Source organism: Pungitius pungitius, chromosome 10, assembly GCF_949316345.1.
Source record: "Pungitius pungitius chromosome 10, fPunPun2.1, whole genome shotgun sequence".
In the NCBI taxonomy this organism is placed as follows: Eukaryota; Metazoa; Chordata; class Actinopteri; order Perciformes; family Gasterosteidae; genus Pungitius; species Pungitius pungitius.
Genome location: NC_084909.1, coordinates 2132542 through 2159411, shown reverse-complemented (window position 1 = coordinate 2159411; position 26870 = coordinate 2132542). Strand labels below are relative to the sequence as shown.

Below are 26870 nucleotides of genomic sequence, written 5' to 3'. Positions count from 1 at the left end.
CTTCATCAGGGTGTGAACATTTAAACACAACACGTATAAACCCCTAGTGGAAGAATGAATAAAATCCTTTAAAAAGAGCTCCCTACATAAAATGTGCTTTAAATCCTTTTAGTACAAATACAGGTGTATTATCAGCAAACTATGTTTAATGAACTTTATCTGGAGGTAAATTGCCCTCTGTGACTGACAGGTAATATATATGACATTATTAGATTGCTCATCCATCAACGAGTAGTGAGAGTTAATTACACTGCGTGTAATTTAGTTGTTGAGTTGGGGTCGCCAGGTGAATCCTAGGGGTCGTGACATGATTGATGGGAGAGGAGAGAAGAAAAAACAAACATTTATTTTTCATTCTTCTCGCCGTTATTTGAGAAATGAACGTTTGATTGACTTTAACTGGGCCTCAGAAAGTCACATGGCGTGAAGCCGCGTCACCTGGGAGTGTTTTACTGATGAAGCCCACGCGGTTGAACCGACAACTTAACAATTCAGGACTCAAGATGAACGCCCACAGCCCCCCCCCCCGTCCCACCGCACCCTCCCACCCACATCACGGCGGCGCCGTAGCTTTTCCTCCCTCACCTGCGCTCAGGTTGCAGGTCACCGAACCCCTTCGGGGGGGAGGAAGCCAGGATCGAGTTATGGGATCGTTACCTTTTAATGTCGGAAGTCAAACCCATCCGCTCAGGTTGCGTGTGTCAGTAATCGGGCGGGAGGGGGATTTGGGTGACGATGAGGGAGGGAATACGTATATATGCATACATATGTGTGTGTATGTGTGTCTATATGTACGAGGAGGTTGTGGTTTTGGGGGGGCCTGCTCCTCGTGCGGCATGGAAACCCGAGGCTCGGCGAGCCCCATCTGGAAGACGCAGCTGAACAGAGAGTCCCCTTTGAGCGCCGCTGGGGGAGGAAGGGGGATGAGAGGATGAGAGGATGAGAGGACGGACGAGCGGAGTGATGTCAGTGACAGGCGCCATCAGCTGTGACAGCCGGCCTCGGGGTATCAATACCTCTCAGACACCCCGGGAACACGTCAGATTATTCGTAGCTGGGAGGCACTGACGCTTTGGGTAAGATTAAAGTTATCTGCAAAGGTTTTGAGGAATGAGGGATCGTTTCAGTCATTTTTCTGCCCAAAAACATCCCCAAACATCACATGTTGCTGCTGTAAGACACGTGAGGAGATTCAGTTTTACATCTTTGGAACTGAATGCTTTCAGGGTCTGGAGCTCAGAGATTTTGTATTTATTAGACATTTCACAATTATCTGAGACAATTAACTGGTTCCGACTTAATGTTCTTTAACACATGAGTCCAGAAGCAAGAAGCACAGCCCGTTGGGAGAGTACTGCTGTCCAGGCAAAACATTTTAAAAAAACAACAATAAACTTGTGGTCATTAAATGAATCCGACCAATCAGGTGCATTCCGATTTCTGGGAAATTCACTTCACCATTAAATGTGGAACCGGAGTGAAAGGAGAGATTGAGAAGAAGTGAGGAGTTCATTTCCATTTGTTTTTCTGCCTACACACACACTCACACACTCACACACTCACACACTCACACACTCACACACTCACACACACACACACACTCACACACTCACACACGCACACATGCACACACACACACACACACACACACACACTCACACACGCACACATGCACACACACACACACACATACACACACACACACACACACACACACACACACACACACTCGCACACACACACACACACACACACACACACACACACACACTCACACACTCACACACACTCACACACTCACACACGCACACTGACGCAGTAATCCCATCCTCAGCTGTACGTAACGGTTAGGATCTTCATCATCGGCACCATCATCCTCATCAGATTGTTGCCTGTCTGCGTTGAAGCTTTGTGGTATTTACGATGAAATATTCAAACCCCAAGATGCGTTTTTTTAGTTTTGTTTTTTTAGCGTTTTTTTCTTATCTCGTATAAACTAAAAAAAGTAGCCTTTCGGGGGCAAGTTCATTTCCAGCTGCTCCAGATGTTTGTTGAGCCAGTACAAATATAATTGTATTTGGGTCGATACGATGGATCAGCGGGGCGTAATGATCTGTGCCTGCACACAGCTGTACAGTCGAGTGTAGGGCACAACGTGGTCAGATGGAAGCGTGTAAATGAACGGTGGCCTTTTCTTTTTAGAGACATTTTAGAGACTGATCGAATGACGAATCGGTAGATTAGTTACGTGCTCCTCTCAGAAATGCTCGAGGAGCTAATTCGGAGTCTGCGTAACGTGGAAATAAACGCAGTCAGGAAAAGAGAAACATTATTTTTGGGGGATTTTATAACCAGAGAGCCCGACCTCGTGTGCGTTCCTGCGCTGTCGGTCCACCGGACCCTGGACAGCGCTCTGACGGGCAGTCACCCCTCGACCCGACCCGTGCCAGAAATAACTCTCCCTTCTTCTCTGCTTTTTAATAAGAAACGTAATTACTCGCGCTTGGCCGGCTCCAGAGGAGCGTCTGCTGCTTCTCCTTCCTGATGGGGAGCAGGAAGGAGCGAAACGGGACGAGCTCAGCGCAGCAAGGAGATTCTTTACTGTGGAGTTGGGGTGAAACTTTTTGATATCCATCTTCTGTAGGAAGTGCTTCTTGAGAGATGTTTAAGGCTATAACAGTTTACCCCAGTTTAACTCAAAGTTAAATAAGTTCTACGCCCCCCCCCCCTGTGCAATCTGCCAGATAGTCGCCATCATTGCTTTTCCAGCAGCGAACCATCGGAGCGATTAGCTCACAGCAGGGACACATGCGATAGACAGTCAGCCTGGAGGGGGGGGGATTACCGTTCGATTCTCACACACACACACACACACACACACACACACACACATGGACGGACAAGCAGGTTTTCCAGGATGGAGCTCAGGGGGGGGGGGGGGGGGGGGGGCGGGGGTCATGGTCCGATGTCTCTCTGACAGGCCGGCGGGCAGCTTGGCGCGCAGAAGGGCACCAGCCCCCGCCCCCCCCCCCCTTCGAGCGTGTCTATTTTGATCCTTTATGCTGGATGATCTCCACCCACTTGACGGGACTCTCGGTTGCAGTTTGGTCGTCGGAGGGCTTTCTCTCTGAAATGCGTTCTCTGTAACTTCTGACACACTTTCTTTTTAAAGTCAGAATGACGTCCATGTACAGTCATGCAGGAGCTCTTCCTGTTTGTTGGTACTTGGCTCTTTGCGCTTTTCTTTGAAGCGTCTCTCTCTGACATCCCAAATGTTTCATCACTTACTCATCACATTTTGGAGTCTTTACCTCACACTGATGCAACTACACGCAGTTCAAAACTAAACCAGACCGTCTCAGAGGCCCGGTCTGCTGCCTTCTGGTCTCCTCTGGGACCCGGCTCGAGGGATGGGGGGGGGGGATGGGGGCTTTGCAGAACCAGAAGCCCAACCCAGGCCCGTCAGACTGTCAGGGGTTTCAATGAATTAATGACGCAGCTTACACGCAGCAGTTCGGGCCTGAAGCAAAGCCCGACACACCAAACAGGGGACGGGTTTTATCTCGCGGGCCTCCAGGATCAGAGCGAGAAGAAGACCAAAGTGCCTCAAGTGGGTTGATGTGACTTTATTTCAGCTGCATCCCGACTCGCTGTGAGTCTCCGCGTTGTGTCTCCCGCGTCCAGTGTGTTACTGTCCGTCCGTCCCGAGAAGAGGAACAATGATCCGTTAGTCACGTACCCCTGGAAACCCGTCAAGAGGAACGACAATGCAACGTGTGTTTGTGTGTCTGTGTGTGTGTGTGTGTGCATGCAAAGCAATCAGGGGGCCCCTCTGTCTCCCGGTATCATTCCGCCACTGGTGCCACATCTCACACACACCACCTCATTCCAGCTGCTGGTCAGGAGTTGGGAGTGTGTGTGTGTGTGTGTGTGTGTGTGTGTGTGCAGCTCTGGCACAATACGGCACAATTCATCGCACAAGAAGAAACAAAAGACCCAAAGTGCAGCCTCCTCGGGCGACACAGGAAGCTTTACACTTGTGCATGTGGGTTGTGCGTTTCCCCCCCCCCCCCCCCCCCATCAGTGTCTCTGAGGATGCAACGTAAAGTAAATACGTGATGTCACAATGAATATTTAGCAAACTGCAATAAGAACAGAAGCAAAAGACGTTGTCTTTTTTTGTCTTTTCATGGCCGCGTGCGACTGAACGCGTCTTTTCCTGCACCCTCATGAACCCTTTTCCATCCTGCACGTAAAGGGACGTGTTGTTTTTTGTAGACGTTTCGCAAGCTGACCCCCCCTGCGCGTGGCGCTTATCGCGGCCTCGTGCCGATGATGGACGACGGGCCAACGGCGGCGCAGCGAGGAATCTTATCAGGACCCCGGTCATTTCATTCATTGATAACGGAGTGGAAAGACGCACTTTGGAGCAGACGGGGATTGGATTTGTGACGTTTAAAGTTACCTGGTATCTGTTTTTAAGTAAAGCACGTGGTCTGCAGCGTCTCACCTTCGAGCTTCTAAAGGGCATCGTGGCTTCACTCAGGCGCCGGACGCCGTTGCGTAAAAGAAATAATGCGCCGCAACCGCGGCTTTGCCGGATGATAAGCGCGTCGGGCTTGCAGGTTTCTCTGCGTGTGTGCAGAGAACAAACAGAGGGAGCCACTTAGAATGTGGGAGAGTGTTCAGTTAATGCGACGTCGTGTGGGATTTTCAAAAAGCGACCTTCGCTCGGCAGGTGGCGGCGGGGGTTTCTGGCGCTGGAATCGAAGCGGCAGAGCTTAAAAGAGGATTTCAGATTCGAAAACACAGAAACACACTGGTTTAAAATCTGTTTTTTATCTGAAAATCTCTTCCTGCTCCACCAGCTTTGGGGGCTTTTCCATCACCTCCAGTTTTTCTCCTCCGGCACGCGGGAAACAAAGGACGACACTTCACTCCTGAGTAGACGGGGGGGGGGGGGGGGGACGGGGACTGACAGAGGAGGTGTGTGTGTGTGTGTGTGTGGTATTAACCTCAGGGAGGATAGATCAGGGGAAAACTCCAGAGACGGCATGTCGGGTTGTTGTGCTGTTTTAGGCCTCAGCCATAGGTGCTGCACTTGTGGTAAGGTAGACAAGAAAGTAACGTCACTAGCTGTTGTTTTCTTTCTAAATCCGTGTACTGCTTCTCTGGGGTCAACGGTGCTGCTCCTGGGGTCAAAGTTCACGGAAGTTGAGCTCCACTCGAAAAGAGTTGCGCGAACGACTCCTCCCGAACTCAGCGACTCCCATCGTTAATCTCCCACCTCCTCTACGCTGAGAAGAGAAAAAACATCCTTAAAACAAACAGCTTCTGCTGCAAAACCTTAACGGTGTTTTGATCTCTTTATAGAAAAAAAACAGGGAAACGTGACTCCACTACGGGAAGAGAGAGGAAACAAGAACACGAGACACAAAGATGTCCAGCGTCACGCTGAGGCATTTTATCTCCCCTGTTTGGCGTGTTCACCAGTGCAGGAATGTTGTCTCTTACGATTTTTATCTCAATGGGAAGTCGTTCGCTCTGTGAATCACTCCGTTCAGAGGTTTATTTTCTTTTTTTTTTTTTTTTTGAAGGCTGAACTACTGTTCGAAGCGAATCTAAGTCCCTGCGCGCTGCAGCTGGGCTTCATTACTTCAGCTGGTTTTAATGCCAATAGGTGTGTCCTTATTTACCAGACAGTTGAGCCCAGTTAAGTGTGTGTGTGTGTGTGTGGGGGTGAAGGGCATGTCTCGGCTCCTTCAGAGAGGAGGAATGACGTGCGGTTTGCCAGAGTCGGCTGCTGTGACTTCACTGGGACCAGCGGACATCAGCAAACACCTGCTGCCATGGCAACCACACACAGGACCCACGACAAACTGCGACTCTGATCCAGGGCCCGGGTCCACGCCCCAAAACCTGTGTGTGTGTGTGTGTGTGAATCCATGGGAAAAAAGCCTTTATCCCCGTTTGTAATCACTTTTTGTGCCGCATGATGTTCACGTCGTAACTTTTTCGTTACTCCTGGTTTCTTAAAACCGGCATTTAAAGTTTTTGGCCACTTGGGGGCAACAGAAACGGCCATAAAGGCAATTTTTGGGGGGTTAATACAAATACAGATAATTAACATGTTTTGTCTGCTGTAAGAGCAAGCAGTTGGACGCTCATACTAATACAGCTAAAGTTTCAAAGTAGAACTATAAATGGAAGCACATATCTCCTTCGGGTGTTTCTTCCCGCCGCGCCTAAACAAAGAACAGTAGAATCTCAGTCAAGATGGTTTCAAATATTGCAAAAATGGGCATTTATTAATCAGGAATCGTGTCTAATTTAAGGGGGATCATAATCTATGGAGGCAATCTGCAGCTGCTTAGGTTCAAAATGAGACCACACTGTTTCATGCGTGACCTTTTTTCAGATACAAAAGAAAAGGGAGTCCAAAAACGTGGCCTGCAGCAGACGAGATGAGGCCTGTTTCTCTTTGCCGGATACGCCCTCCGCTCCCGAAGCAGCGCTCACGCGGGCAAAGGCGTCACCGCGCATTCAGTAACATGAGGTTGTGTCCTTCAGGCGCGACGGTCATGAATGATCCGTGTCCCGGCGGCTCGGGCTAGCATTAGCGGTTAGCGCTGTTAGCTTCAGGACGGATGCACCGAGCGCATTTCCCCCCCCCTCGTGGGCCCACACCCGGGAGAGAGGATCAACTATCAACTATTGGTCACCATATAAAAGACAAATGTCAAAGAAGTGCCCGGTGTACGTTTCTTCACTATCGTACAGCTGTTTTACATCTCTAGCGGTTAGCATTGCTAGTAGCTTGCTAGTAGTGTTCACCTGCTGCGCTTGTGTTGTTTGACACTTTGAGGAGGTTGAAATAACCCAACACATCTGTTTTACATGCTCTACACACATGTTCATGGAAAACACACCCGTGTTAACACTTTTAAAAGAAATGCCATCTGAAATCATTGCTTTTGTTGCACATCTCTCTCTCTCTCTCTCTCTCTCTCTTATTCAGTGTGGCAGAATGAATTTCTGCAGAGAGTAAAGAGGAAAAGATAATTACTGGTGGAGGTGGAGGATTGAGAGAGGCTGAGAGGAGAAGGACACTCAGGTGCTTTTGAAGGCTCTCCAACTTAAAATAGCATTCGGCTGCTTTACACAAAGAATCACATTTTCTCTTCCACCTTTCCTCCGGTTTTCTCCCTTTTTACGAGCCATTAAGCTGTTTATGAACTGTGCGAGTGCCTCGCTATCACTAATTATCCCTTTTTCTACCTCATGCACCAGATTCGCTCTGTCACGGTTTGGGTCTGCTTCTTGTCTTATTTTGTAGTTTTTATGTCTCTTGTGATCCTGGGTAACTTCACTTCCTGCCTTGTCCTGTCTTCCCCTGTAATTGTCTGCCGTGCCTGATCGTTTCCACCTGTGTTCCATCACCTGCACCTCCCTTGTGTATTTAAGCCCTGTGAGTCCCTTGTCTGGTGTGGTGTCATTACATGTCGACCGTTCATGCGTCCAAGTAAGTCAAGTCTGTGTGTCCAGGTCCAGGTCCTTGTTTGTGTTTTTTGTTTTTGCCTCCTTCCTCCCCTTTTTTTGGTTGGAGTGATTTTGATTTTGAGTTTTGACAATTAAAGTCTTTTTATTTTTCAACTCCGCGTCTGGGTCCTCCCTCCTTGCCCTCGACCTCGTCCCTCGTGACAAGCTCTTTGCAATGCAACAACTAATGGAGATGAGGAGAAGCACATATTCCACATTAGTCCTGACGGATGTGGAGATTACAGCCGTGCGCCTGTTAGTGATGCTCGAGAAAAATAACCAAATTGACCGATGTTGTTGTTTTTGTTGTGTTGGTTTTGTTGGATTTATCAGAACAACACACCGCAGCCGCGGGGTTTATCCTTTAAGCCCAAAGCTCTGTGCTTCGTTTTGTTCTCTGCGAAAACAATAGAAAGTTACGGAGTGTTCTTTGTGTCACGAGTGTACAACGACGGGGGGGAAACGCTTATGATGGCGTCATCATCCTGCCCGAACCGTCTTTTGCTGGCTGCTGGAGCGGGGTCAGAGGTCACGGGTGGTGTCCAATCCGAGGCCCGGGGCGCGTCTATTTATACCCCCTCCTCCCATATGCACCGAAATGCCGAGCGCCGCTCAAGCGGACGCAGAGGAGGACGTAAACATCTTGAAGGCTCACAGTGCGCGGTGAGGGTCTCTCTGCTTCTTTGAGACGCCGCAACATCAGCGTCTCTTTGAGTGCGTCTGTCGCTCAGGCCCGTCCATCCGTGAAGGCTCCTAATTGGAGGCTGTTTTCTTGAGCAGGAGGTGTTTTTTAATGAGGATGGACTCGGCTGTTTTTAAGATGTCATTTTTGAAAAGCTTTGAGCACCGGAAGCTCACATTATTGCTCACTGTTGTTTGTTTTTTTTTTAGCTAATGAGTCCAAGTGGAGGTCTTTGAATGTATTCTTAATTAATATCTTTTCAAGCCACGAAAAAGACAAAAACCAAAAGAAATGATGGAAACGGTTAAAGTGAGCGGATGAAACGTTCCACGCGCAGAGTGACGTGTAAATTGGACGATCTGGACGCAGGAAGGACACGCGAGTGAGCAGGCTCATCGCCTCGGCACGCCGTCCCGCTGGTTCGGGCGGTGAGGTCATTGTGGAGAAGCTCCTCCCGCGAGGCCGTCCCAGCTCTGCTGGCCGGCCCTCCTCCGTTTCGCTCTGAGCTCGAAGCCTCCAGCGTGTTTCCTGCACGTCACCCGTGAACCCCGACCTCAAGTGAGCGACGATTTGGGTTGGTTTCCTTGGCTACTGAGAAGGGAGGGTGAGGCGGGGGGGTGGGAGGGGGAGTGCTCCTCTGACTTCTCCATCTGGCTGTCTTTGTCATAATCGCCATTTGAAAACAGAAAAAAACGATTTCTGAGGGTTTCAGCTGCAGTTCCAACTCGTAGTTTCTCTCCACCCCGACGTCTGAACACGTCTTCTGCTTCTGCATGAGAATCCCAGGGCTACCTCCAAGTTGTGTTTTGATTAGAAACAGACCAGGTTAATGACGCTGGTGAAGCATGTGACCTGGACATCCAATCGGCTTGGAGAAACAAAGGGCACGCTCTTGCTTCCTACGTCTCTTTCCAGCCTGCTCTTCTGAAAAGAAATGAGCACGAACTTCGTTTTCCAGGGACACGTTCTTCCACCAGGACTTTGACACGTCGCCAATACGTCTCTCCGACTGCAGGCCGAGAGGGGGAGCGGCGGGGGAGTGGGGGGGGGGGAGCGGCGGGTCAAACAAACACAGGACTTTCTCCCGTGTGAAAGCCAAAGTCCTCCCGCGTCTTTGAGGACGTGGCTGAGCTGCATGGGAACGTCGTTGTGTTGGAGACATGGGGGGGGGGGTTCGTACAGCTTTTACAGCCTGGGGTCCTTTTACAGGGCCGCCCCCACATAAAAAAATGCACGAGGACCAAGTCGTGACGGGATCCCTCTCTAAACCTTTCAACTGTTTCGCGGTACCGGCCTCTTTATCTCTTCAGTGTTAAAAATATTCACATTTAAAACACACAGGAATTTAGATTTCTCCTGAAATGTCGACATTTCGAATATCTTCATGCGACCCCGAAAAAAAGCGATGATCCGCATATTCTTTTTACTCTCCGGGCGACGGGGCGGAGGAGGAGCCGAGGAGCGTTCGTTAGGGAGCACCAGGGGAGACGGGGAACCCGGCAGGTGCACAAACAAATAAGGCCCGTGTGTGAGGTAGTGATTCCTCTGGAGGACAGTGTGGAGGACGCACACACACACACACGCACACACGCACACACACCGCGCGGAGGATCCCACCTCCGTGTGTCAAACTCCACCTTTGGGCCTCTTTTCAGATTCAAACAAGGGCTAATTAAAATAATTACAGCTTGCCTAGCATGAGCTGCTCTGTTATTGCTGCAGGAGTCAGGCTTCGTGAGGAGCACAGTAGTTCAAATGGTCCTCTCCTCCCTCCGCGCGAGCAGCTCCTCGTCTCTTTCTCCCTCACCGGGCCAGATTTCGCGCGTTGAGTCACTGCTCCCCGTCGCCCTTATGCTAATTTCTCTCCTTTGTCGCACGAATGAATCAGATTTGCAGCCGTTGAGTTTCATTAAAAGGTTTTCTTATGTAACCCGCTCCGCTTGGCGTCTGATGCGTCGTTTCGTTCTCTCCAAATGACCGTTATTCTTCAGCAAACATCGTAGGAACGTGTTCACGGTCTCTAGTTTCATTAAATGAATGAAGTGTCTCACAGCGGCTGTGGTTAAACTAAGAAAAGATCAGGTTCAGTCCTCCGTCCCTTCAATTTCTACAGCGGCTCCTTCGAGTCAGGTAAAGGTTCAGCACATCGTTCACGTAGTAGTTCAAAGTCCTCCGTCTGTTGAATAAAGGCCCATAAATATGCTGAAAAAGCCTTAATTTCAAAGGGATTATAACTGCACACATTTATTGATGCACTGAAACATTTTCTGTAACAACCAAGTGCAAATAAAGCTCATCTATGTGTTTAGACTTTTGACATAACATTTTAATAAAGGGTGTGGAACGAACGCTCTCTTTTTTTTTAATTCCACGTTCCAGCTTCAAGGAGCCTTTCATACTTGGACTGATTGGGGACACGAGACACTAATTGGGACGGATTCAAACATCGATGACCCGCAGAGTTAAGGTCACGAATCTCAGATTAAACGCATCTGCTCTGCGACATAATGTCACCAATTAGCAAGAGAGGGAGGGAGGGAGGAGCCGGCGCCCAGGAGCCCATTTCACGCACAGGTCACAGGTCACAGGTCCCACCGATGGTTCTGACGTAACGTGGTCCACGTTTCACATTCACACCTCGACGAGGAGCCGTAGACCGACGTTAGGGAATAATTCTGCCTCCACCCACCACACATCCACCTACACCCGCTTCTTATTGGGCTATCTTCTGTTCCTCGGGTGACAGGCAGTCAGGCTTTCTCTCTCTCTCTCTCTCTCTCTCTCCCCCCCCCCCCCCCCCCCAGGCTGTCTCTCCATTATGCTGCCGTTTCATAAACATTTCAGTCACACTTAGTTGCAGCGCTTTGTGATTTATTTTAGCGCTGCTGCAGCCGTCGTCTCCGCCTGTCACTCACGCGCAGCTGTCTGTCTCCTGTGCGTTTTCACCCCCCCCCGCCCCCCCCCGCCGCCCTCCTCACCGCCCCCTCTCTACCCATCGGTGCTTCATCTCACCAGGAGCCCATCGTGGGCTCGGAGGGGGTCCATGGTTTGCCGAGTCCTCCTCCTTCTGTCACTCCCCGCCCCCCCCCCCCCCTCCTCATATATATGGAGCTTCTGATCCATGAAATGCTCTTTGAGAAGCCCAGGCGTGTCCCGGTCTCACCACCACGTAATCAAAGGAGGTATACCATGTGACGAGTGGGGATGACATCACTTTGGCCAACGGGACCCATTTCATGGTGATTTATTGAGCCTTGAAAACGCACCAAAAACAGGCGTTAAAAGAGAGTAAAACAGATTCCTTGGTGCATGAAGTGCAACGAAGGGCGAGCTGTTGTACAGTCTTTGTTTTTTGGACATTTAGCAGACAGGATAATGAAAGCCATTAAAGTGAATTGTAATTATGTTTTACTCTGGAAGTTTTTGAACTAGACTTTTATTTTAATTAGTCACAACCCGACTGCTGAAAGCACCTCGGTATTTGTGCAGGTGACTTATTGTGAGGTTCGAAAAGGTTGAGTCAGAAGAAAAATGAAATGAAATAACAAACAAATGTTTTTTAAATGATTTGCACATTAAGTCATTCTGCAGCACCAACAAAAAAAAGGAGCGTTATTTGCAATTTGGTGGACTTTTTTTTTTTGCACAAGAAATAAAATATGCCACAAGAATCTGAACCAAGAATCCCACGAGGAGGAGTCCATGAGGAGTCACCGCCAGCGTCCTCTGCTTTGCTGCACGTTGTCTCTCGCCTTTCCCTCCTGCTGGAGGACGTCTGACTTTTACATCGAAATCACGTCTTTTTTCTTCTAGAGCGAAAGTGTAGAAAATACTCTCGTTCCCGACGTGGCGTTCAGGCGTCACACGGAGCCACAGAGAAACACACGCACACAGAAGGCTTCATCAGCTCACGCAGCACCACTTCCGTAGAGCAACGTGTGGCTCAATGTCCCCTCCAAAGGTGCTAAGTAGCACCTTTTTTAAAGACGGGTGCCATGTGGCGCCGAAGCCTTTTAACACGCCAGAGAACTACTTTGGGGTTTCTTATTAGCACTATTTTAATTTAGAGTGCAAATTGTGAAGTAGCACGGATTCATTGGCTTGGATTTGTCTGCTGTACTTTATTTTCTTGGTATATTTAGACTTCAGACGTTTTACACAATCTCGACACTTGTGTATTTCTGTTTTGTTGCAATCCCATCTTGCGATGCGTTCCGTACATTTGTACTGTACTGTCGCTATATCCGTCCCCCCGGAGGCCTTGAGGTGTCCATCCGTCACAAAGCGCTCGGAGTAAAGATTTCTCTTTAAGAGTGCACTGGGAGGGTCGGATAAGTCACTCTGTGTGTGTGTGTGTGTGTGTGTGTGTCACCACTGTGGCACTTATTTCCATGGTTACCGTGATCCAGGATGGCCTCTGAAAGCCTCCTCCTGCAGACACCATTGTGTGCTCTCATTACTGCCCTGTGTGTGTCCCATCCAGCTGTGAAATAGTAGGGGGTGGTGAGGGGAGGGGGGGGGGCAGAGTTGGAGCTTAAAGGCGGAGAAGAGGTGGAGATTGTAAGTCTGCTGAAGCCCCGCCCCCCCGATCCCCCTCGAGAGCCAACCATTGAGTGATGAAATGTGATGAAATGACGGACCGATGGAGGCTGAGGGGGGGAAGAAAAACATAATGACGATGAGGGGGGGGGGGGGGGCCCGAAGCAACACTTAATTGTTTTAGTTCATCAAAATGACGACACTAATGAAGATTACAATTATTGTCATAATGGCGACATTTGATATAAAATACATGATATTTAAAAATATATTTGATATGAAACGTTGCTCAAAGGCAGAAGAAAAGTAAAAAAGAAAAGTGAGAAACAAAATACGATGGTATTGTTGTTACATTACATTGCGTGTCATTCGTCCAAAACAATGTACCATTAACTCTTATCAGCTTTATTTCTCACTGATTTAGTTCAACTGTGACTTGTTGACTCTTTTCACTCCTGATGTTTATCAGCGTGATGATGAAGCCTCTGAGTGCCACCGAGCTCCCCCCCCCCCCCCCCCCGGAGATTGTTAAACCCTGAACGCACCTCGACTTCTGGCCTCCGTTCACGTTTAGTTCCGGTCCAATCGACGTTTTCTTCCTGTCGTATCGACACCAGCGGCTTCGCTCCGCTGCACCGTGAGGTCCGTCTTTGCAGCTCGATCGTCACCACAGGGAACCCAGGACCAGAAGTGGAGCTCTTCTCCCCTTGATTCTTTAAAGGAAGGTGAGGGTGAGGTCTGAGGTCTTTGATTCAGTACACAATATCGTTCCGTATGTCAACTCACATTATTAGCAAAACATTTGCAGATTTGCCCTAATTCTTCTTATATATAATATACAAGTATATTTATCTATTAGTGCTGTCAAACGATTTAAATATTTAATCATGATTAATCACATGTATGTCATACTTTCTCTTTTTTTTTGGGGGGGGGGGGGGGGGATGACTGTTGAGTAGCTGCTGAAAGCAAAGAAGTAGTAAGCTTACCTTTTATTGGTTAACTGTTATGGTTCATTGTTTCTAAAATAAGAGGCCTGACCCCTAACATATTGAGCCATGGTTTAACTGCACTAAAGACTGAGTCCTTGTTTACCCGAAATGTGCACTTTATCATTTGATTTTGAACCGCACTGTTTGGCAATGTTTGTGTTGTTTTTCAGTAAAATAAAACATTTGCATAAAGCAAGCCAATCCACTTTTCCAAGAGCATTAAAATGAAGAAAAATGTATTGAAAATAAATGATATTAATTGCGATTAATTTTAAATAAATTATGGCGTAAATGTGATTAATCGCGATTGAATATTTTTATCGTTTGACAGCACTAAAATATATATATATATATATATATGTCATATATATATATATATATATATATATATATATATATATATATATATATATATATATATATATACTTTTACTTTCAAACATGCAGACTAAAAATCTCTGTAGTCTTTGCAATGATATGCAAACTGTCAATAGAGTCTCACATGGTCTCTGTTGGGTTCTGAAGGCCGAAGGGGAGACCAGCTTCCCTTTGCTCTCGTCCAGGCAGGATACAATGAATCAAAAGTCAACTAGCTCGGGTTTTAAAAATCAAAAAGTATTTAATAACTAAACAATGAGTAAGGCCTACAATTACAAAGTGAAATAAAATTGTGAATAGTGATATATTTCGCGAAATAGAGATTTCCCCGGCCAAGTCAAAAGTGACTCCTCAGGACGGCTGCAGGAAAAATCTGCCTGTTCTTCTCCCGGTTCGATGATTTGAAGCTCCCAGGGGGGGTGGTCTTCTGGGTGTATTCGAATGTCATTGGCTCCTTCAATGTATCTCCTCCTGGTCCAGCCTTTTCACACCTAGGGGTGAATCTGCTGCAGCAACCTGAAACCCTCTCTGTCTCTTCTGGCCCTTTCATTCCCCTGCATTCTCTTGTAAACATCTGGCTTTATGCCTCAAAGAGTGAAAATAACATCATATACATAGTTTGTCTTCATCTTATAACTAGTACACTTCAATTACAACACAACATATAAGATCACAGTACTTAATGGTTTATCACAGTTCTTAATGGTTTATCACAGTTTATCTGGTGCAACACATTGCCTCATGCGGCTGTCTTGCATCCACTTGCTTAACTATTACCTGACAGGAACAAAAACTCCTACCAAAAACCCTCTCTGGGGAAAGGTAGGAGAAATCCATCAGGACAGAAATTTAGCTTCTGTCCCCAGGTTTTAACATTACATCATGACAGGATGTTAATGTGTACAGTATTTATATGATTTATATGACTTTAAATTGTTATTGTCTATAATCCATTCACTTCATTTAACATACAAATGTAATATATACTATCTAACATCACACCAACTACTATTCTATACTAAACATTGTTACACGTAACATACTTCTCACCGCTAGGGGTGCACTTCTACTCAAATTCCTAACAAATTCCCTCCTTGCTCACAGTTCACTGTGAGCATCTCTCAGGGACAAAAAATATCACACAGTCATATCCATCAGCAAAGCTTGTCCTTCAACATTTATTCGCTACCGCTTTCCCTGTACTCTAATCTCACTAAGTGTTGACCCATGTTGACGAATCCCTGCTGGAGTCCAAAAATGCAGGAGTTGTAGCTTCTTCCGCAGTGGACTAAATAACAACTGTAACACAAGAAGGGTTAACGTAGACAAGAACACACTTTTCCATTGTGCAAAATACTGACAAACCCGTTGGTGAGAGGATGGTTGTCGCCTTAGCTGTCTGTCAGCTGCTGGTGGTGCCGTCAGTCAAGCCGGTGCTCTGGTCACCGAGTCATCAGGAGCTGTGTTGTTGGAGATGATCGCACAACAAACAAACCCAAACATTTTGCCGAAGCTACCCCTTCCAGCTTCCATCATGTCTAAAGCCACTTTATTGTTCCAGGCCATGAGTCTCATGCATCTAATGACTCATGCAGGTCTTCATTCGTAGCACCTGTTGTTATCAAATGCAGTTTCATCCAATCAACAATTTTATTACTGTTCACAAATCCATCTGCGATCTGATTCTAGAATTCAATCTCCTGTGGCACCCTCCTTGGCACTTTCATAGCATCCTTTCTCTTATAAATGTGACTTTTAGACTAATGTAGTTCATTCATGCTTCTCAAGGCTTTCTCTGATGGTATTTTCCCAGTGATGTGATCTTAACTACCAGTAACTGTGTCTATTGTTAACCCTCTATAGGTGCCTCGTGAGTCTCTCCCCTGAGAAACCAGTGTAGTTCTATCACAAAAAATCTTATTCAATCTTTTCCCCTTATGGCTGCTGTAGGAAAATCTTCCTGAAGATGTTCCTCTGGATCTCCTTGTGAACTTAATCTGTGAAGTAACTTAGTTGTTAAAGGTTCAACACACATCAATTTGTAAGAGACAAAGTATCTGAAACTAAAGAACAAGTATTATAAGGAACATAATTTACCCCCACTAGGGGCAGCTCAGGATGTGACTTTCAAAGAATGCTCCCCCTGATTGTTCCCGGAAGGATGACATCATCAAACCGAATATCCGTTTTATAATGGCAGCGCCACAGTGCTTTAAAATAAAAATTACACATTAAGGAAGAGAACATAACCACCGGGTCAAGGGATGTGACCCTGTCCTCTATAGCTTTACCCTTCTTCACCAATGGACACACTCTCTCCACCTGTTGTTGTGTGGAGTCATTTGCATTGAAGAATGATCTCAGCCCTGTTTGGAGTGAAATGGAAACAGCACATACAAGAACCTCTCGCCATCTTAAAACAATTATCTCTGTAACGACAAATCCTTTTAACTTGAGAAAATACTGCAGTTATCTAATTTAAGGACAATTCTATGAAATGGTGAACTTCTCTTTCACCGTATGCCCAGAGGTTCACATGTCCATGTGTCTAATGTTGCTTAATTTTAACCTCGGTAATGATGTTCATTGTGACCCTATAGCTGCTCTGAATGCATTCAAACCCCTCAATTTCTGTTCTGCGTTAATCTCCTTGGCATTTGTTTCTATGCCTCCTGATCATGTCCATCATAAGTGTATTCAAGTGTAACAGCAGCTCCTGGCCCTCCTCTACTGTGTGTGACATCAGCTCAGTGTTCGTGATTTTCTTTGTTGTGTGTGAGTGTGTCTATACTTCTCTTTGATGTTCCTCTGCTCGAACATCTGTTGTTGTCAGCAGGTTGGTCAGATGACACGTAGCTGCCATCCTAGACGTGTGATTTAGCTTCACACTCCCTCCTTGGTCCTCGGACACCCACAGTTCCTATGAGCTGACTGCTCTGAGAACAAGATTCCTCAATCCGCTGTTGAATAGAGAAGCACAAGTGGCGCGGCTATGTGTGCATGTGTGTAGATGTGTGTGAGAGAGTGGATGTACGTGTGCTCTACTCCCGTTGCTAAAGCAAATCAGTTCTCCCATCTAGTGTGTGCTTATTTAAACCATAACTGGAACTCAACATTTAACACAATCATTTCCCTAATACTCAGTTAATTGTATCATCTGTGTGTCTCATCAGTCCTTGTGTCTTGGTTCGTCCTGCGTCTGCTGTTATCTCAAAACCGCCACACGAGTATCTAAACTCCTTTTGGATCTTCAGGGGTTTTGCTACAAACATTCTAATCATTTTGGAAGTAATTTCTACGAGAACTATTAAGTAAGACTATATTTTCTTCCTAACACCTTGAATCAATGAAATCTACACATCTATGTTGGAATAGACATTCTAACTCAGTTATTTAAAAACTGATGTTTTTGGTTTGCCCCCTCAACGCTGTTCTACTGGGTGTCGTAGCCGATCTGGACTTCCTTGCATTGAAGTCGCCTGTTCCTGATTGAAAAGCAAAACAGAGTTAACAATTGTCATGCACTGATATTTAAAGAAAATTGTGTAAGTCAAAATCATAGAAAAGGATTGCTTCCTTTCAAACCGTGTGTGATGCTCAAACCTGCATGTGTGACTCTGAGATGAAATACAACCTGTGGATTTTATGGCTCCATCAGATTCCTCCTCTTATCAGTTGTTGTTGCAGCAGGGAGTCCTGCTTACTTACTCCCCCATGTCGCCATCACCTTCCAGACTCTGCCTCTCTTCTGAAATGCAGCCTCTCAAACTTGTCCCTAATTTACTTCTAATTCTATATCTGCTCATTGCTAGTCCCTCTAACTCCTAAATCATGGAAAGAGTTCTCTACTAATATTAGGACAACATAAAGCCTATACAGCTAAAAATACTTCTCTACCCACTACAACTAGAGTAATTAGCACCTAGATGACACTTGTAAATCTTGCTTTCTTAAAAGGAAAATCTCTTCTTTGTTCTTGCTGTACTGGTCCTGTTCCCTCATGCTCAAACTCCCTGCAAGTTGCTTTGGATTAGAACATCACCTGATTAACAATGTTATGCATGTCAATCAACCAATGCTTCTGCATAAATCTATCTGACCCTAGTGTATTTACCTATTGCTTGTAAAAATGCCCTCTTCTAACGGCCTTGTTTCCGACCAAATTGAGGAGCAATTCATTTATCAAAAATTCAAATATCCTATATGACTGATTATTGACCCCCATGGTCAACTCAGAAAAATTAACACCCCTGTTGTCTTAAATGCCCCATTCGATGTTCTCTTTGTGTTTTCGCTTGTAGGTCCCATCCCAAAAGTGTAGTATGACCGTTCCATGTCTTAATCAACTTCATCCACCAAACCTTCTTTCTTCATTCTAACCTTGAAGTAATAGATCTGCTCACGCTAGGATTCACAAAAATATTGCTTCACCTTTCACCATCCTACAATCAATTCTCTCATTGCTGTTAAACTATTCAACATCCTTTACCTTCTTCCAAATGAACCATCCCATGGCCTCATTGAGGTCTCCCATCATTACAGTCAATCTGCTATAACCTTGTAAACCACTATCACAAGTGGATGAGCATCTGCAGATGTATCATCGTATCCTTAAAACCCACAGCTTAAACAATGTATCAGAAGGTTAGTCTCAACCCCCTCAGTGAAATAACAAAAGGTTCTCTAACCCTTTTAAAACGGGGTCACAAAACAACAGGGAAGATAGTGATTCCCTTGATCCTGAAAAGCACCCAGAGATAGTGAAATCAATTTGCATCCGACCCATCTGGTCAGGACCTCCCCCACTACTTTGTCCTAAGTGTTAATCTCCACTTTTACTGCTCTGCCGCCCAAAGCAAAGCAGAGGATCAGGGAGGCATGTCTGTTACCTGCAAACTCAAACTTAGCTCGTGTCCAAGTTTAGATTCCATACATTCACTCATTCATTCAACTCTGATAGATCACAGATCTCTCATGTTTAGCACAGTCAAATGTAGCGTGTACTCTCCATTGAACAATTACAAGACGACCGTCTGTAACAAAGTTCCCATATTTCCTGTACTGCTACTATCAATGTTCCTTGATCAGACATTTGCTTCCATCATCAAGATACTGTATCAAGTGTATCGTGCACTATACACTCAATGGCAGCACTCAACAATTTACAGCTCATCTCTGAGTGTAGGAAAAGACTAGAACAACAAACATTAATACCAAAACACGACACTATACACAAAAATTCTCCTCATTACTCATTTAAATCTTTCATAACCTTGTCTCCTAGTTTCCAATGACTGTTTCCCTTCCCTTATTTTAAATCAATCTTCCCTATGGGTTTTAAAATCTATTTTCAGCTGACACTCTCAGTGGTCTATATTCCCTATTCTTCCTCTTCTACCTGGAATGTGAGTCGTAAACTATCGAGGCTAGGGTCCTTATCTGGGCAGTTTGTAAGGAGCGGGGGTCGGTGTGTCACCAGTTAGTTGTTGGGCTTTGTCTGCTTTGGGGGTTTGGCATGAGGGGTGAGGCGGCTGCATTGGATTGAACGGCTGTGGCGGAGGGTTTAGTCGCTTGTCCCTTTCGTAGCTCCTAGGACACTCTCTGCACCCATGATCCTCCTGTCCACATATATAACATCCTCCTCCTGCTCCTCCCACCTTGTAGAACCCTCTCCTTCTGTATCCACGCCCTCTGCCTCGGCCCCGCCCCCTGTACTGTGGTGGTTGGTGGTGACCCATTGAACGGTCTCTGAATGCTGGGGCTGGATATTGGGCCTGTGGAGGAACGGGTAATTGGGTTTGTTCATCACTCACCGGAAGTTGTTTTTTGGCTCGCTGTTTTTTGTTTACTTCAGCATCTACTTTTCCCAGTTGAACCTTTAGGAGCCGTTTTGTCAGTCTCTTAATTTCTTCCTGTTCGCTCGTCTCCACTGCCTGCTGTCTCTGGTGATAGTGGGTGAGACAGTCTCTCCATGTGGTGTCATCCATGCTGTTCAGTCCCACTACTCCTCCCAGCGCTGTTTGAATTGGCAGGGACAAGCCTTGCTCCACAGTGTATCGCCAAACTGCACAACTAGCTTCATTACTATTGTGTCCTTCACCTGTGGCCTTATGCCATTCCGTTTCTGCTCTCCTTAGATACTGAGACATGTCTTCGTCTGGTTTCATACTCAGCCCCATCAGGATGGTCAACCTTAGTTTTGTAGGCCAGATGTTTCGCATTGTGGCCCAAAAGACTCCTCTGATTTGATTGAATGGAGTCTTATCTTCGTGGTTGGTCGTTCCTGCTCTCGCTTCTAAGGCTCTTAAATTGTCAGCACCCTCCTTGTGGGCTATTAAGGCTCGTATGTCTCCAAGAGCCAACTCATCATCTTCTGTGTGCCTTTCAAAGAGCAGGATCCATAGGCTAGCTCCTCCATCCAATGGCGGCAGTGCCCCTTCCAGTGATTTCATGTCTCGATGACTCCAGGGCACAAACTCTGTCTGATCGTTGGCTTTCCTTTGTAGTGGGCACTGTGTCACAAAAGAGGCTGCAGGCGGCTCAATTCTTACAGGGAGAATGTAGTCTGCGTGGCGGTTTGGAGCCATCTTCACCAGGATTGAATGTCTATAGGGATGACGTCCTCCAAAAGCACCCTCTCCTTCTTCGCCGTTGTGTGGATGGGTTCTCTGCACATGTAGTTTGATAGACAGGAGTCCTGTTGTGATATGCAGCTCTTCTGTGTCCCTCTGGCTTTCACTTGGTGTTTTCCGGCCAGGCTCACTGCTACCTGCTTCGTCTTCTTCCAGTTCATCATCAGAGTGGGGAGTGGCTGGGTCGACTGACTTCCAGTAGGCAAGCAGCCGCTTTGTGCGGGCTGATCTCTTTTCCTCTTTTTTGAGGGCTCTCTTCTTACTCAATCTATCAGAACAGCTGGCTCCTACATAAGCCGCAGTGGCTTGATCTCTTGCTGTTACAGTCTCCCTCCACACCTTGTGCCTGTCTTCACCCACTGGTGGTGACACTGTTGGAAACCACCCATTCTTTTGCCATCTTTTCAAATAACTCTTCATCATACTCCACTCCTTCTCTCTTTCCTTGGCCTCTGTCTGTTCCTCCATCCGTTCTCTGGCCCTACCCAGCAACTCCTGAGTCGTAAACACAGCCATTATACAACCTGGTGTATTCTAAACACAAACAGTCCCTTCTGTCTAAGATGTTACTCTGATGCTAACTGTGAATAAATCCGAAACGAATTAAGTCCAACTCCTGTCTGAAGAAATGTCAAAATGAACTATAACCATAACTTGATGAATACAGTATAAACATCTAACCCTTACAAAGATACTAAATGAACAACATCAAATCCACTACCCCAATGCAATTTTAAAGCTATCCTGTTAGACCGCCAAGCTGAATCAAATTAAAATTATTCCTATCCGAAAAATGTCTATCTAAAATCAAATCAATAAATGAAGTTCAACAACCAACATCAAACAATACTGTACTGAAAATGCAAAATCAACCATCCAATTCAAAGACTACAATTACGATTGCGCAGAGTAAAAGGAACGAGAGGAGAGAAAACTGGAGGAAAAACATTAAAGTCAAAAAATTAAAAATTAAAAGTTAAGATTACAATTAAAAATTTATAAATGTCAACATCAAAATTCAAATTGAGTATCAAAGTCCAAAGTCCAAAGTCAACCGAAAACAAATTTTAATGTCTGAAAATTATTCAATCCAATCAATGATTGAAGCACAAAATTAATCAAAGTTATGATTGTACAGTCAAACTACTGGTAATGTTAATCAGTGGTAGAGCGGAGTCATCCCCTCAAATGCTGAAACAAAACAAACCCTGCAACATGAACAATGATGCAACCCCCAACCCTCAGACAATGCAATGACAGTCAATCTGGAATCAGTTCAACATTCAAATCAAAACCAAACACGTTCACCACGGCTTCTCAAATTACACCATCAAAATTAAGTGAACCCTCAGATCCAATTTAAAATCAAATCCAACCCAGAGTGTAAACCAATTTCAACGCCACACTACAACACACAATGTTGAAATGAATTCCAACACCAATCCAGATATCAGTCAAGTTGTCTTATTAATCTTTACACTACCCCAGTAAACAAAGTCAAGTGTACATCAATGTCAACATCCGATCACAGCAAGATATTGATAAAATATTGAACTCCCCTCTTTCACCCACCAGATGGCACACTCAGGGGTATTCCCCTCAACGTGCACTTACTACTCCAAACCACACAGAGCGCTGTCAACACAATAGCTGACGATCGAACAAAGAACCACCACAGAGGAAGTTCCTTGACTCAAAGCACATGGATCGTAAAACGCCGAGCACATGGAACAAGCTAAATGCTATCCCACGTTGTTGCAAAGCTAATCACCAGCCGTGCTATCAGCACCCTGCAGGCCTCTGTAGATCAGACCGTTTCACCAACACTTTAATTTCCAACAACATAATGAACCGTCACCGGAGGTGGCCCGTCTCCTGATCAGATTCTATTTATAAACACAATGTTACGCAACCACATATACACATCAATTCACACTCCGGAACATCCATTCATCAATTAGACCACACTGTGGCTTGTTTTAGACTGCGGGCTCATGAGACTCCAAGCTCCTTTTGTAAGGCTTCAAGCTTTGTTTATTTTTTTTTAATTATTTTTTATTATTTTTAGAAGGCTTCGAGCTTCTGAGACTTCAGGCTTACAAGACTTCAAGCTTATGAGGCTTCAGGCTTCTGAGACTTCAGGCTTACAAGACTTCAAGCTTATGAGGCTTCAGGCTTCTTTTGATCGAAATGTACGTGTGGAGCAGGTCTCCGAGCCCGTCCCCTTCACGCACAGACCGGTAATTATTGTGAGATATCCTGGGAACTACGCGGGTGTCGTCACACGTCGCGGGAACACCCTCTCAATCTCATACGGGTCTATTACTATTAATTTGTACCGCGAGTCTCTACGATCTCGCAGACCAGTTTTAAAACCGGATTTCCTAACGCTCAAGGTCTGTACCTGAACGCACCAAATGGCGATTTGGATTTTCTAAAAGAAACAAAACCGGCTCCCATTCACATTCACTTTGCAAAAGTATGCCTCTATAGTTATGCAATAAAAGCTCATTGCATTCATGAATGTTACAGTACTAGCTTTAACCTCTACCTTATAGGCCTCGCCGCCAGCACCATTCTAAGTTTTCCTAAATCTACCTATCACAGATTTCATGAAAAAGGTTCTGTTTACCTTGTCATCGGGCCCAATGGTACTCGCGGCCAGAACTCCTCAGCAACGTCTATTCTCCCCTTTCGAGCCCCCACGTTGGGCGCCAATTGTTGGGTTCTGAAGGCCGAAGGGGAGACCAGCTTCCCTTTGCTCTCGTCCAGGCAGGATACAATGAATCAAAAGTCAACTAGCTCGGGTTTTAAAAATCAAAAAGTATTTAATAACTAAACAATGAGTAAGGCCTACAATTACAAAGTGAAATAAAATTGTGAATAGTGATATATTTCGCGAAATAGAGATTTCCCCGGCCAAGTCAAAAGTGACTCCTCAGGACGGCTGCAGGAAAAATCTGCCTGTTCTTCTCCCGGTTCGATGATTTGAAGCTCCCAGGGGGGGTGGTCTTCTGGGTGTATTCGAATGTCATTGGCTCCTTCAATGTATCTCCTCCTGGTCCAGCCTTTTCACACCTAGGGGTGAATCTGCTGCAGCAACCTGAAACCCTCTCTGTCTCTTCTGGCCCTTTCATTCCCCTGCATTCTCTTGTAAACATCTGGCTTTATGCCTCAAAGAGTGAAAATAACATCATATACATAGTTTGTCTTCATCTTATAACTAGTACACTTCAATTACAACACAACATATAAGATCACAGTACTTAATGGTTTATCACAGTTCTTAATGGTTTATCACAGTTTATCTGGTGCAACACATTGCCTCATGCGGCTGTCTTGCATCCACTTGCTTAACTATTACCTGACAGGAACAAAAACTCCTACCAAAAACCCTCTCTGGGGAAAGGTAGGAGAAATCCATCAGGACAGAAATTTAGCTTCTGTCCCCAGGTTTTAACATTACATCATGACAGGATGTTAATGTGTACAGTATTTATATGATTTATATGACTTTAAATTGTTATTGTCTATAATCCATTCACTTCATTTAACATACAAATGTAATATATACTATCTAACATCACACCAACTACTATTCTATACTAAACATTGTTACACGTAACATACTTCTCACCGCTAGGGGTGCACTTCTACTCAAATTCCTAACATCTCCATGGAGATAGTTATGTGAACACACACACACACATACACACATTGTACACTTAAGGATGCATGCTGTGTGATAATGACACCTGGCAGTGAGGCTGTGCTTCGATCCTGACATTGTGACATTAAGGCAGCTTATCAGGGAGTCTTTCGCTATAAATATGCATGTGTGTGTGTGTGTGTGTGTGTGTGTGTGTGCCAACACTTTTCCTGTTCTATGGCAAATATAAATTCAACACTTGGAGGAGAAGAGCCACATAGGACTCAAGGAGAGTGTTCAAAGAGATGGAATATCTGTGAGAATGTGTGTGTGTGTGTGTGTGTTATTTTGAATAGAACAGAATGTTGGTACAAATTAAAGCGAATGTGTGCGTGGGACTCAACGCGCGCTACGTGCTTCTAGCGAGCTGGAGGCCGCTATGAGGTCACTGCGGAGCAGTGGAAGTGACGTGGGAAGGACGCGTATGAGGGACCCCACCAGAAGCTTCTTAGAACAATGTTTATAGCGGCCGCGCGGTGGGTTGAGTGTGTTTATGCCGAGATTGTGAGAACAGGACGTTTCTCTATATTATTTTGGTAATGCATTTTTTTTTTGGTGAAATTTGATTATGGATTTACATGTTTTTCCATCCATAGTGTCCAGTCAAACAGAAAAGAAAAAAAAGGCAACATTAAGTTAAATCGGGATCAGAACCGTAAACAAAGAGCAGTAAAGAGGTGTTTCAATCAAATATGACATTTAGGCTTCAGCGGTGCTTTCAAAAGCAGCTTCTGCCTCCACCGCCTTCCAGTGGGATTCATGCATTTAGTCCAGGGGAAGCTCGGGGAGGAGGAGCAGGAGGAGGAGGAGGAGGCACTTTGGTTCTGCATACAGCATTCTCTAAATATTACTCATCGTTCGCAAATGATGTCTAATGCTCTAGAAAAAAAACTAAAAAGGGATTTTCCAAAACTGCCTGAGAGAATTTGCACAAAAGACTTCCTCCAGGTGCAAATGAGCTGCGTGATGAGTTACACGTTGTCACTGATTGGCTAATCTTAAGGCACTAATTACCTCCCATAGGCTGTGAGTGTTTACAAAGTTCCCAGGCGCAAACAAACACACACACGCACACACACACACACACACACATCCGGTAGGCTGACTTTGAACCAAAGGGGTCACTCTGTGTGTGTCTGTCTGTGTGTGTGTGTGTGTACATCTGCTTTCACATGGGTGTTATCCAGTGTGCGTTTGTCTTAAACACAACTCTGTGTGCACACGTATGTGTTTACAGCGGCGGTTACATAACAACATTAATTATGTAACATTTTTTTTCTTTCTTTTTCTCAAGACCAAACAGCGGCGTGTCTTTGTGTGTTTATTAGTGCATGTGCATGTGTGTGTGTGTGTGTGTTTGTTAGCGTAGCATCCACCTACAACCCCTGTTTGTTTGTTTGTTTTCTGCTCCGGCGGTTGCGTGTCCGTGCGCGTGAGCGGCTCACAGCTGGACGCTTGCATCTGTGTTGTCTGACGCGCACGTTCGTGTCTTTTCTGCCACACAATTGTGTTCACGTTGAGTCTGGCTGCCCGAGCAAGGCGCGCAGCACTGAACGCGTTTGTGGGTGCGCTTTGTGTGCGTTATAGCGCATGCACGTCGAAAGGTGACTTTGTGAGTCGCTGTCCTCCTGAGAGCGGCTACTGTGTGTGTGTGTGTGTGTGTGTGTGTGTGTGTCTGCTACACTATTTCACAGGTCACTTCTGAACTCAGCGCTCTACTAACCTCCAGCCCGCCTCATCTCGACTCAGCCACTCCAATCCCCCCGCTGTCCTAAATTCTATCCGGGCAATAATAGAATGACATTTATCATCATCAGCTTTTTTTCGCTCCCCTCCCGTCTGCTCTTGTCCCGTCTATTCTGCGCTGTCAGTTTGTCCACCGCGTGCCCCCCCCCCCCCCTCTTCCCCTTCGTCATCCGTCCATGCTGGTGTGGACGTGGAGCATCCTCCTCCTCTGGTGCTCATCAGAACGTCCTGAAGGATCTGAGCAGTGGTCCAGGCTCCAGTTGGTTTGTGGTTCACAGAGTTCTCTTTGGCTCTTCAGGTGTTGCTTTATTTATTTTTTTTTTTTGCACCAGTTAAAGCGCCTGGAATTGATCCCGCCTCCGCAACGCAAAAACTCTATTTCTCTCAACTCTGACACATCATCAACAGAAAAGGATCTCATTCCTGGAAAGTTTAATAGGAAACATTTGCGCTGATGTAATTTTTGAGAAGTGAGGAGGTGTAAGTCAGTGTGTAAGTGCCGAGTGTGACCGTACAAACGGAGCATACGACCAGCGGACACCAGGGTCTGGGTCTAATCCACCTGCCCCCCCCCCCCCCCAGGTTGCCTCGAGCGACTCCACCTCAACGCTTTAAACTCACAGAATTCTGCTTCCTGTTTCGTTGCACCTGCG

At 45.8% G+C, this 26870-nt stretch overlaps 2 protein-coding genes across 3 annotated transcripts in view; both read left to right on the top strand.

The window, feature by feature from the left end:
* Positions 1-26870, top strand: part of LOC119228777 (beta/gamma crystallin domain-containing protein 1-like) — a 244007-nt gene that overhangs the window by 109678 nt on the left and 107459 nt on the right. The gene's annotated exons all lie outside the window — the stretch shown is intronic.
* plcl1 (phospholipase C like 1) overlaps positions 1-26870 on the top strand; it is a 45517-nt gene that overhangs the window by 1181 nt on the left and 17466 nt on the right. The gene's annotated exons all lie outside the window — the stretch shown is intronic.